At 55.0% G+C, this 11,355-nt stretch overlaps 1 long non-coding RNA gene across 1 annotated transcript; it reads left to right on the top strand.

Annotated features, from left to right (window-relative positions):
* Nucleotides 1-3,029: 3,029 nt before the first annotated feature.
* Nucleotides 3,030-10,732, top strand: LOC132022824 (uncharacterized). The gene is made up of 3 exons (XR_009405746.1): nucleotides 3,030-3,063; nucleotides 9,793-10,085; nucleotides 10,444-10,732. It is a non-coding gene; the product is annotated as an uncharacterized LOC132022824 (long non-coding RNA).
* Nucleotides 10,733-11,355: the final 623 nt, after the last annotated feature.

Raw genomic sequence — 11,355 nt, forward strand, 5'->3', positions numbered from 1 at the left:
TGGGCTCGGGGATCTACTCCGAGTACCGCCTCTGCTTTTTCCTCTGCTCCCGTACAGCCTGGGTGCCACTTTGGCACAGAGTGGGAAACGTGGCTCCTGGCACAGATCAGCCGTCTTTGTCCTGCTTTGTTGTCTGCAGTGCCCGGAAAGGGGGCGGGGGGACCTGGCCGGGCTCCCGGGGCTGTCACTTCTGAGACTGTCTGTCCCCACAACGCACCCCGGCCCAGCTCCAGCCCAGTCAGAGGGATGGGGCTGGGCAGTCCCAGAGGGGCCAAAGGAACTTTCTTCAGTTTCTCAGAAAGAGTCCTAACCTGTTTTTCACTCAGTTCATGGATTCCTGTCCTCTCCAGTCGACTCAGTTGGAGTCAGACGAGGAAACCCAACTCAGAGAAGGCCAGCCCGCTGACCGCACCCTGCCTGTCCTGGTCGGGGCTTTGTCGGGGGTGCTCCTGGGGCTGGTCTGGGGACGTTCTAGGGACCCCAGGGCTCCAGTACGGCTCCACTGCCAAGTGCTGAAGCCATCGGGGGACAGCCTAGGGAAGAGAGGCCCGGAGCTCAGTCAGCCGTGCTTACGGAGTTGGGTGGAGATCTTGGCTCTGACATTCACCGACCTTGTCACCGGAGCAAGGTTAAAGGTATTCCGTGGGGGAGTCCGACTTGCCCTCCTCTCCTGTAAAGTGGGAATAAAGTGACGGCGCTGTGAGAGATGGAGGGATGAGCGGACACGAGGCACAGGAGGGGTTGAGAGGGCTGGCCGGCCTGGGGGCAGGGCCTCAGGTTCCGTTACCTCCAACTTTTTAAGGTCAACCCTCCTATGCCAGGCCAGGTGAGCGGAGAGACGGGGAGAAACGTCCTGTCCCGTCGGGTCTTGAGCTGGCCCTCTCTGGCGGCCGCACCTGGAGTCAGATCACACTGGGGGGACTCGGCGGCTGGCCGCAGCTCTCCGAGGGTGGGAGGCCCTTAGGGCTCAGATTTTGTGAGGCGGCCGACTGCCAGACCCTGCTCGAGCCCCTGCACGCCGACGTGCTCAGAGTAACACCAACGGAATAACCAGAAGCCTTGGAAGGCCGCCTGAGTCCATCACCAGCAAGAACTTCCGAAGACAGTGTCTTCAAGATGCAGGGGCTGCCTCGGTTCCCAGCAGATCCAAGTACCAAGCAAATGGTGGCCCAGAATCTACTGTCTCACCCTGGCTCCATGGGGGTCGGCCCTCCGGAGCCCGGACCGATGCGCTCCCTGACCCTGAGAGGCACCTGGAGACGCTGTCTTCCCAGAGACACGTCCCAGGCTCAGCCTCAGTGCCCTCATCTTTAGGGGGGTAGTGACCTTGTTGGGCTCACGGATTCATTTCCTTGGACTATCCTAACAAGTGACCCCAAACTGGGGGGGGGGGGGGGGGGCTAAACCGCAGAAATGTATTTGTTTACAGCTCTGAAGGCCAGAAGGCCCCGGGTAAAGCAGGACCACACCCCTCCTTCCCAGGCTGTAGGGGAGAAGGCACCTGGCATCTTGCAGCTGCTGGTGGCCCCTGGCTCCCCAGACCCCTGGAGGGGCTGCTCACTCCAGTCTCCCCACAACTTTCTATGGATTCTCTCTTTCCCTGTGTCTCTCCCCTTCCCTGTGTCCCTTATAAGGACACTTGTTGGATTTCGGACTCACTCAGATTGTAATCCAGGATGATCTCATCTCAAGAGCCTAAACTGACTGACGTCCTCACACATGTCTCTTTTCCGTAGAGGACCGCATGGACGATTCCCGGGGCTAGGACAAGGACATGCCGTCGGGGACGGGGGGGGGGGGGGGGCGTCATTCCACCTGCTACAGTCAGTCTGAGAATTACAGGCAATGGAAGACAGAAGCCAGGCCCTGTGTTCGAATCCTGGCCGCGGCGCTCAGCTGGGGGACTTGGGGGACGTCTTACACCCTCTGCCTTCACGTCGTCAGCTGCGGAAGGGAGATGCTAATAGAACATGTGAGGAGGGGCTGTTCCGATAATGCCGTGACTTCAGACACGTCCACAGCTCGGTACAGTCCCGACCATGGCATCAAACAGCCACTCCATGGAGGCCAACGTCATCCTTTATAAACAAGGCAGCTGTTTCCTCCCACTGAGCCACAGGCCCTGCCCTAGTCCCCTCCTCGTCCCCTGCGGCCATGGGCTCCTCTCTTCGGAGCTGCACGGTCCTCCCTGCGCATCTTCCCAGGACACCTGCTCGCGTCCGGGTGCCCGGGGCTCGCGTCCGGGTGCCCGGGCCGTCTGCACTCTCAGCCTCTGGGTGGGGGAAGCCTTCTGTCAATTACAACTCTCATCTCCCCCTCCCCCCAGTTCCCAACTGCCTTTGGGGCAGAACATTGAGATGCAGTTTCTGCAAAGCCACTTTATAAAATGAGAGCAGTTGAATGCTCTCGGGTGTAGGAGTAATTATAATTCCCAAGTTTCTCTGAACATTTTTCTAACTGGATCTTTTTGTGTCGCTGTCTCAGAATAGACACGCTTGTGGGCTTTCCTGGGCTCAAAATAGTCGTGAGATAGGGGTTGAAATCGACATCTGAGTTTGAATTATAACAACTCGGGCACAACTTTTGATTGGATGAACTTCCCCAGCCAAATGTGGCTCCTTCTGCAGATCCAGCTTCCTTTTATGGAAGAACAGACTCCCTGCGCGAGGGCTGGGCCTCGAGGCGGGCCTTCCTCGGCGTGGCAGCCCCGGGCCTCGAGGGGCGCGTCCACCATGGGCCATCTTCTCCAGTCCAGGCCCCGGCTGGAGATAGGGCACCTGCCGCCAGGCTTCGGAGGCTGACGTGCGGACAGGCCTTTCTCTGCTGGAATCCAGGCCTTCCTGAGATCTGGGCTCAGCCTCTGGTCCCTGTCGGTGGCACCCAGGACCCACAGGTCTCCATGCTGAGGACAGAGGGCTGGAGTCAGAACCTTGCCTCCTCCACTGATGGCCGTCGTGACTTCAGGTGACTTAAGTCCTGTGCCTCAGTTTCCTCTTCTGTCACGCGAGAATCATAGGCACAGCTCCTTGGGGGGTTGTAAAGACCAAGTGAGCCGGGCACAAGGTGAGTGGGGCACTTTGATTGCTTGGCACACAGCAGGTACACAATAATTGCCTGAGAATGCAAACCGAGTCAGAGGTCGTGGGACTTCCTATGTCACAACTCCACATATGTCTCAAGACATGGCGGTGGGGGGGGGGTCCCAAATGGGATAGGTCTATGTGGACCCTGGTGGCTGCTGCAGGTGACTCAGGAAGGACCGTGAGGCAGAGACGGCGTTGGTGGCCCACCAGCTCCAGATGTGCGAGGGAAAGAGGAGCTTTCATCCTGGACTCGGGAGTCCCTTCTTCAAAAATGCACTTGGAAAGCTGTCCCACCCCCACCCCCTGCCTGGGACTCTGTGTTTCAGGGAAATGAATTTATTCTCCAAGGCAGCAGCTTGATGACAGACACCTGTCACCTTCGGGAACCTGTGTCTCTGGCAGGCTCTGGGTGAGCCCTAACCATGTAAAGGAAAGATAACGCACTTAACTCCATTTCCTTAAATGATATTTTATTGATTGAACTGAAACAGTCTCATCCGTGGACCCCCTCCCGCCCTCCCCGAGCCTATGCAGAAACGGAGCGGGGGCAGGGAGGCGGGGAGGGAGGCCTGTCAGGCTTGATTAACCCTTTCGAAATGTGGCCGGAAGGTAGCCACTCTAGGTGCCCTTGGAGGGCAGAACAGGATCTGCAGTGCCAGAGCTGGGCACTTGTCCTCTCGTGGGTCTTGCTGGTGCTCGCGACACCAACCAAAGGAAAAGGTGGTCATATCTCCTACCCCGAGAGCTCTTCGGCCACGGGGCTTTTCTCACAAAGGAGATGCCACAGACAGGGGAGAGGTAGAGAAGTCAGGCAGGGGGCGGCCGCGCTGAGATGCGGGCAGCGTGTCCCCACAGGGCGCTGCTCAGCCACTGCCCGCCCGTCTGCCGCAGAGGAGACCCTGCGCCCTCGATGACGGCCTCACTGTGTGTGTTGTGACCGAGCCAGCAGCACAGGGCGATTGCTGTCTGAACACTTCCCAGGATTATCGCATCGCTCGCCCCTGAGTGAAAGCGAAGCAGGAATAACTATGGAATTAAAAAAAAAAAAAAAAAGTGATCACAGTCCCTCCTCGCTGCAAGTAAAATTACCGTTTTGAAGTCACAATGTGTCCCCCTTCACAGTCCTGTCATTCTGTTTCATGCCTGTGACAGCATCCAAAGGCAGGGCCACCTCTGTTTCCATTTTCTCTGAGCACCTGGCATAATTGAATCAGTCCATGGCCAGCAAACCACAGGCAGGAAGAGGCACCAAAGTCACCAAAGGCTACAGGTGCTCCAAGCAAATGCGGTGACACCGCAAATACAAATTCTGTATTTGACCAAGAGGGCGCGGTACTGAACATCACTTCTCCTCCGACACTCTTGTCCTAGTCCAGAAGAATTTACATGAAACTACATGAAACATGTAGTTCCCCAACTTTCGACAAACGTGTTCACCTGCATGGCCACGACCTGATCAAGATCTAGAACACGTCCAGCCCTGCGGGAAGCTCTGAGCATCATTTTAGCAAGGGGAGTTTATAAATTGCAAACACAGAACGCTTGTTTCCTTGTGAATTGCAGGTAGTTATTGAGCTACGAGCTTCCAGTTTATCGCAGTTTGACACAAGACTGTTTTCTACAAAAGGTGGTGGTCTGCCATCGCCCCAGTTACTGTCTGGGTGGAAATGTTCCTTTCTCAGGGAAGGAGAGGGCATTTTCGTGGCGTAGCTAAGTGGGAAGATGGTCAGGACACTGATCTATTGAATTCTTTTCTTGGAGAATGTCACGGTGACTCCTTCTCCAAGGAGGATCTTCTGGCCCTGGTGGACCACAAGCCCTGGGAGGCAGATGTAGCTGCAGCATCCTGAGGGCAGAACATCTGCAATCCACTCTGGTACCTCCCACGAGTCCCCATCAACCGTCTGAGGCCGCCTCTCTGGTCTTCCATGGCTGTTAACCCTTGGATTCCTCTGGCCAGCAAGGACAGGTGGCTAACCCCAAAACAGCCTTGGATAAAGGGCACAGGATGGGACTAGGACACCAGCAAGTAGCAGAAAGATGATTTCCTTCCTGTGCTCACTCCCAGGGTCCCGTATCTGCTCCCTCATCAAAACCCCCTTCCAGGCCAGCCACTGAGATGGGGGAATAGGATGAGCACAAGAGAGAGGAGGAAGAAGATACCATGAGGGGCTTAGAGCAGGGTTCCCTGTGTCAGGGATGCTGTGTCAGGAAGACAAGACTCAAAGAAGTCAGGGAGGTGTGACACCTTACATTTGAATGTCCTTGATGCTCTCAGGCCACTGGCTGGGCTCTCCCTTGCCTTTGAGGCTCTGTGCCTGGAGGTCAGTCTCCATGAAAAACTCCTACACATCCCTCAAGAACCCAGCCTGAATGTCACCTCCTCTGAGACTCCTTCTTTCCATGCTCTCAGTCAATGTTTCTGACTTCCCTGCCCTGTGCTTCTCTGAATTCCTTTGCTTCATGTGCTTTTTTTTTTTTTTTTTCCTTAAATGAAGGCAATTTCTTTAAATTTACTTTTGGGATCTCAGGGGCAGAGATTTGAATAAAATCTGTCTTCTGGGCTCAAAACTCTCAGTTTTCCCTGCTCCCCGGAAAGCCCCGCCTTGCTTCATTTACTCTCTTCCCCGCTCCCTGTCTGCCTCGCTCACCGCTGCTGTTCCCACTGCTCTGCCTCCCGCAACGGCCCACGCCTTGCGCTGACTGTGTGTCCTTGAATTGTATGTGTCTCCCCCATGAGAAAAAACCCCTGAGAACACAGAATGCTGTGGCCCTGGGGGTCCTTTCCACTTCCTTCCCTCCCTGCAGCCCCCTCCCCCAACTTCATTTTGTTGCCAAAATTCCTGCTGCCATTTTGGGACCCTGGGGAGTGGGCAGCTTTGAGGCAAGAAGATAGAGCCTTGCTTCCAGGTGTTTCTCATCTTCCACATCTGCTTCTTTCTCTGCACATTAACAGTCGCAAGATGTTACTCTTATAAAATCCCGGGACGACCGGCCAACCACCGTTGCCAGGTCAGCTAGGAAGGCTCTGGCTTCATTACCCTCGGGCGAGCCACGGAGGGGGACTGGAGGGAGCATTATCTTAACAGTCAAGACACAGACTTGAGATCAAAGCGATGATCCTAGCCAGGCTGAACCAAGGTCTCTCACGACTACTTGGTCAACACGGGGGCTTCAAGAAGAGGTTCTGTTCTCGATTATTTTTATGGATCATTCCAATTTTCTATGAATATTTACTGTGCAGTTCAGAAAAAATCTCCCTCTTTGGGGGCGAGGGGGAGAAAACTGGCTTTCATTTTACAGGTTTTGTCTCGGTCAGCATTTCTAGCGGTGAGAATGACAAACTTCGCTTGGGAAAGGCCAGCGCCGCCAGCTGTGTTTTATTATCGAATATTTCTGGGGGTGAGCTGGGCTGCCGTTGTGTTTATATTACTTGTAAGATTTCATGCAAGACTCTGCGAGGTCGTGGGCTTCATCTGAAGTGTCTGCTATGCTGTGGGTAATTCATTCCATGTCCTTCGTTCTCGTTTCCTTTCCTTTTATTTTTTTCCAAGGCCACGCTGAGCATGGTCAGAAAATGGAATCTGGTGGAAAGGCGGCCGCAGGTCCCCAGGTCCCCACTCACCTCCAGGTCGCCTCCTTGGTCTGGGAGAGTGCAAGGTGACTGTCTTGCTCTGGGGACCCAGGAAAGCTGCTTCATTAAGAGGCTTGTCCCCAAGGTCAAGCAAATAAGTTTGACGTAGATCTTTGGCAAGCACCTCCCCCACGCTTGCTCGGCCCATCAGATCCTGCTGCCCTGTCCTTCCAGCTGACCTTAGAGACAGGCCCAGGGGTGGCTTCCATGTCAAGGGTCTGACTCTCATTTTCACCAGGAAACAGAATGGCGGTCACAAAATCAGTGCCTTGGGGAAGGGACTGCGGTCCTGGGGTTCCTCTGCCCTGTGCAGTGCGTGGCTCTGGACGCCCCCTTTGAAAGGTCACCTGAGCCATCTTTCTTCCTGAAGGTGGAGCTCCCTGGCATCCCCCCACTTCTTTTTAAATTTTTAAAAAATATTTTATTTATTTATTTGACAGACAGAGTTCACAAGTTGGCAGAGAGGCAGGCAAAGAGAGAGGAGAAAGCAGGCTCCCCTCAGAGCAGAGAGCCCAATGTGGGGCTTGATCCCAGGATCATGACCTAAGCCAGAGGCAGAGGCTCTAACCCACTGAGCCACCCAGGTGCCCCACATCCTCCCACTTTTAAGAACTTCATTGGAAAAGGCATCTGGAGCCCATGCTTGTGCTCACTGAGGGCTTCTGTGAGACGGATCTGCAGACCAGGCAGCTCCCTGGGCTTTCTCGAGCCTTCCCTGATGCTCCTCTCAACCTTCATCTCCCCAAACCCAGTGGAAGTCACCTGCTTCCTGACAATCGGGCGGGAGCGGGGGCTGGGGAGTGTCTGATCTCTGGAGATCTCTAAGCTCCTTTGTTCAGGTGTTTTCTCAGCTACAAAGTGGGAACAGAGAGAGTGCTGGGCATGGGGGGAGAATCCCAGGGGACATACCGGCACCGCCACCGTGACTCCTGCTTTACGAGTGGGCAGCACAGCTGAAGGTCATCAGGAGGCCTGATGGAGACCTTGGCCTGCTGCGCCAACACCAGCACAGTGCCGCCCCCCTCCCCGATGCCCCCACAGCGGGGCACAGAACCATCCACCCAGCAGCAAGCACTGGGCACTGTTCTGGGCTAAGTGCTCTGCACATTCTGACTTCCTCAGTCCCCACAAATGGGGGAGCTGGCATGATCATCCCTGTTGTACAAAGGGGAGTGACCCTGAGGCCCCGGTCACTCACGTAACTTGCCCACGGTGGTATGATTAGCAAGCAGCAGAACGGGGATGAGCTGTGGGCTAGCTGCTCAGCCCGGCTAGACCCAGCTCCCATCTATACCACACAAATCTCTCTTGGTCACAAAGGACATTGAACTGAGACTAACAACTCAAATCACCTGAGGCCCCCTTTGGTTCCAGATGCTTTTAGTGAATTCCAGATGGTTGTTTTGTTGGTGGTAAACTAGGATCTTCATGTCCTTGGCTTCAGTTAGGGAAAGCAGGATTTCTTTCCAGCCTGAGTGGGGTAAATCCTCCCCGACTCCAGGTCACACAGGCACTGGGGTGGGGGGTCCTTCCAGATGTCCCACAGCAATCCATACTGTCCTACAGGTGTGAGATGGTGGGTGCTGGGGCCTGCAGCCCGGCCACCTGCCAGGGAGACCCAGGGCCCTGGTCCTCCGCCTGGCCACAGAGCCTACAGCCCCGGGAAATTACAGCCCCTGGGATTTACACGCTTAAAGGAACTGCTACCCTAGCCCTCATTTTCTGGATGTGACTTTTTTTTTAAGTTAATTGGGTTAAGACAGGGTTTCTCAGGTGTGCCTGTACCCACACAACCCCCAGGAGGTTTTGTTAAAATGCAGACTTGGGTTCAGCAGGTGTGGGACAGACCCGGGACCAGGATTCTGCACGTCCAAGCAGTGAAGCGGGGCAGTGATGCTACCAGCCCCAGGACCACACTGAGAGAAGGGGGGGCCAGCAGAAGGCCTGTGTGTGGTCGGCTGTTGCAGGGTGTTTGGGGGCTGGGGTACGACCGGATTCCAGAAAGAGAAGTCAGGGAGAAAGGTCAGCTTTGGGAACAGGGATGTGGATGGCCCGCGAGTGGTCCCCATTTGGCTTGTCCTTCAGGTCCAGGGACCAGAGAAGAGAAAGTGCTGAGCACAGCTCAGGTGCCGGTGACAGATCCGTCCCCAGGGGCTCACGGGGTTCTGGAACCCCTGCTTCCCTCCGATTTTGGAGGACCCTTCCGTGTTCCTCAGCCCTGACATGGGCCAACAAGGGGCCCCGGGGGCATCTTTCTCCACTGAGGGAGAGTCGGGGTCCACAGGCCGGGCCCCAGGGGTGGAACGCCGGTAAAACTCAGGGCATCTCAAGGGCAATATTGTTTGGAACAGACACAGGGCTCCTGGTTAAAGAACTCTATTTGGAAATAACTTCAAAGTTCACAACAAAGTTGGAAATAAATCAAAATCATACCAAGGGCGTCCATTTACCATTTACTCGGACTGACCGACGTGAGCATTTGATCCCCGCGCTTTCTCGTTACTCTCGGTCTCTCCCCCGAATCCCGCCCCACAATCATGTGAGTGCATGTTTCTGAGCCAGCCTGGGGTGTGCGTTCCCCAAGAAAAGGAGTACTGCCCCGTCCAGTCCCAGCGCGGGGGGACTATGTCAAGAAGTTGAACACGGGTGCTACACCCGCTCGGGAGCTGCGTGCGAATCATTCAGCCTCGCGCCCTGGGGCCCGGTGCTGCCCAGGACGGCGGGTGCGGGTCCGTAGGATGAGCTCTTGCTTCCTTGTCCTTTCTCCTTTCCTCCTTCGGGGTGGCTAGGGTGCTCGTTTGCAACGCGCTCGAGCTCACCTGTTCGTTCCTTTTCGCTCTTCCATCCCCCCCCTCTCTCCCCCATTCTTAACGGGTTTATTTTGTGTTTGGGGACATGGTTTTAGGTTTTGGACATCACCGCATTCCCAAAAGTCACAACTGGACTGAGAGGCACACCCAGCGAAGACCGTGTATCCTGGGTCCCCCTCCCCCACTCCAGGCTCCCGCGATCAAGTGCGTCGTGTTCTGGTTACCTGTCCTCTGCCTGTTTTCTTAGTTCACCTTCCTTCCACAGGAGGCAGGATGCGCAGTGCCTGCCCTCCCCGGCCCTCTGAGGCTTAGAGAGGGAAACGCCTCCCGCAAATCACCCCGAAGTCCCGCCCGCCCTTCTCCACAGCTGCGTCCTGCGCCCCGGGGTGAAGGGGCCTTGGTTCCTTTGGCTCCGCTCCCGCATGTGGGTGCCCTGGGGCTCGGGATATCCCGCGATGGCAGGCAACCGAGTGTGAACGCCCTCGTGTGGGTCGCGGACGACGGGAGGCGGCTCTTCAGCATAAAGTCCCGGAAGCCAGGTGGCGGGTTTGGAGGCAGGTGCGTGTTTTCAATTTTGTGTGATTTCCCCTCGTGTTCCTCCGTTAGCACTGATCCTCTCTGCACTGCCACCTGCGGGGCCAGCGAGCCTGCGGCCGAGCGCCGGACCTTGGCCACTCCCGGGGTGAGAAATGGTGCCTCCGTCTCCGTGGGGCTGACACTGCTGTTTCCTTACTTGGCCTGTTTCATATACAAAAGGGCCATTTTATATCTCTTTTTGTGAATCATGTGTTTAGGTCTTTTGGTCATTTTCCTTTAGTATTTTTGGTCTGTTTTTCTTGCCTTTTTTTTTTTTTAATGTTTTATGTATTTTTTTTATTTATTTATGTTTTAAAGATTTTATGTATTTATTTGACAGAAAGAGAGAGCACAAGCAGGGGGAGCGGCAGGCAGAGGGAGATGGAGAAGCAGGCTCTCCGCTGAGCAGGGAGCCCGACACAGGCCTCGAGCCCAGGACCCTGGGATCATGACCTGAGCCGAAGGCTGACGCCCAACCGACTGAGCCAGCCGGGCACCCCTGTTCTTTGTATTTTAAACAGTGTTAATGCTTTGTCTCTGATATGTATTGCAGAGAATTTCTCACAGTTCTACCCTTTGTCCTTTAAATTCGCATCTAGTGCTTTCTGCCATGTGAGAATTTTTTATTAAATTAATAAAAATGTCATTAAATTTGTATCAAACTATCAGTCCTGATTTTTTATCAGAATGTCTCCCCCTTCACCCAGCTTAAAGAAATCACCCACGTTAGAGGGAACCCCTTCAAATGCTTGGACGGAGTCACTGTTTCCCGTGTGGTCTCTGATCCACACAGGGTTACTCTTCTGTTCGGGATGAAGAATGGATTAATTCTATCTTCTTTCCAACAGGCTGTCTAGTTGTCTCAACACATTTATTACTCAGATTGCTTTTGCATTGGGCTCATTTTTAATTCTTTCATGAATAACCTTGGGGGCGGCGGAAGGAGGGGGCGGTGGGGCCCGGCTTTGATGGTATTTCCAAGAGGAAAAACAGTCAGCCTTCGCAGCCCGAGAGGCCGCATCCTCCTACCTCCCTGCGGGCTCGAGGATGCTGGAGGCCCTGACCCAAGGGGGTGTGGGGAACTGGCTTCCTGGTCCACCAGCAAGATGGCACGCCACCAGCATTCCTGGGGACCAGGGTCCCCCGACCCAGGAAGTGCGGCTCCATCCTATTCCTCCTGAGAGGGGAGCACAGGCAGACTGTGAGAACCTCTGGAATTTCTGAACAGAAAGTTGTGAGCTTGACCAGGGCC

The sequence above is a fragment of the Mustela nigripes genome, chromosome 7, assembly GCF_022355385.1.
Source record: "Mustela nigripes isolate SB6536 chromosome 7, MUSNIG.SB6536, whole genome shotgun sequence".
Lineage (NCBI taxonomy): Eukaryota > Metazoa > Chordata > Mammalia > Carnivora > Mustelidae > Mustela > Mustela nigripes.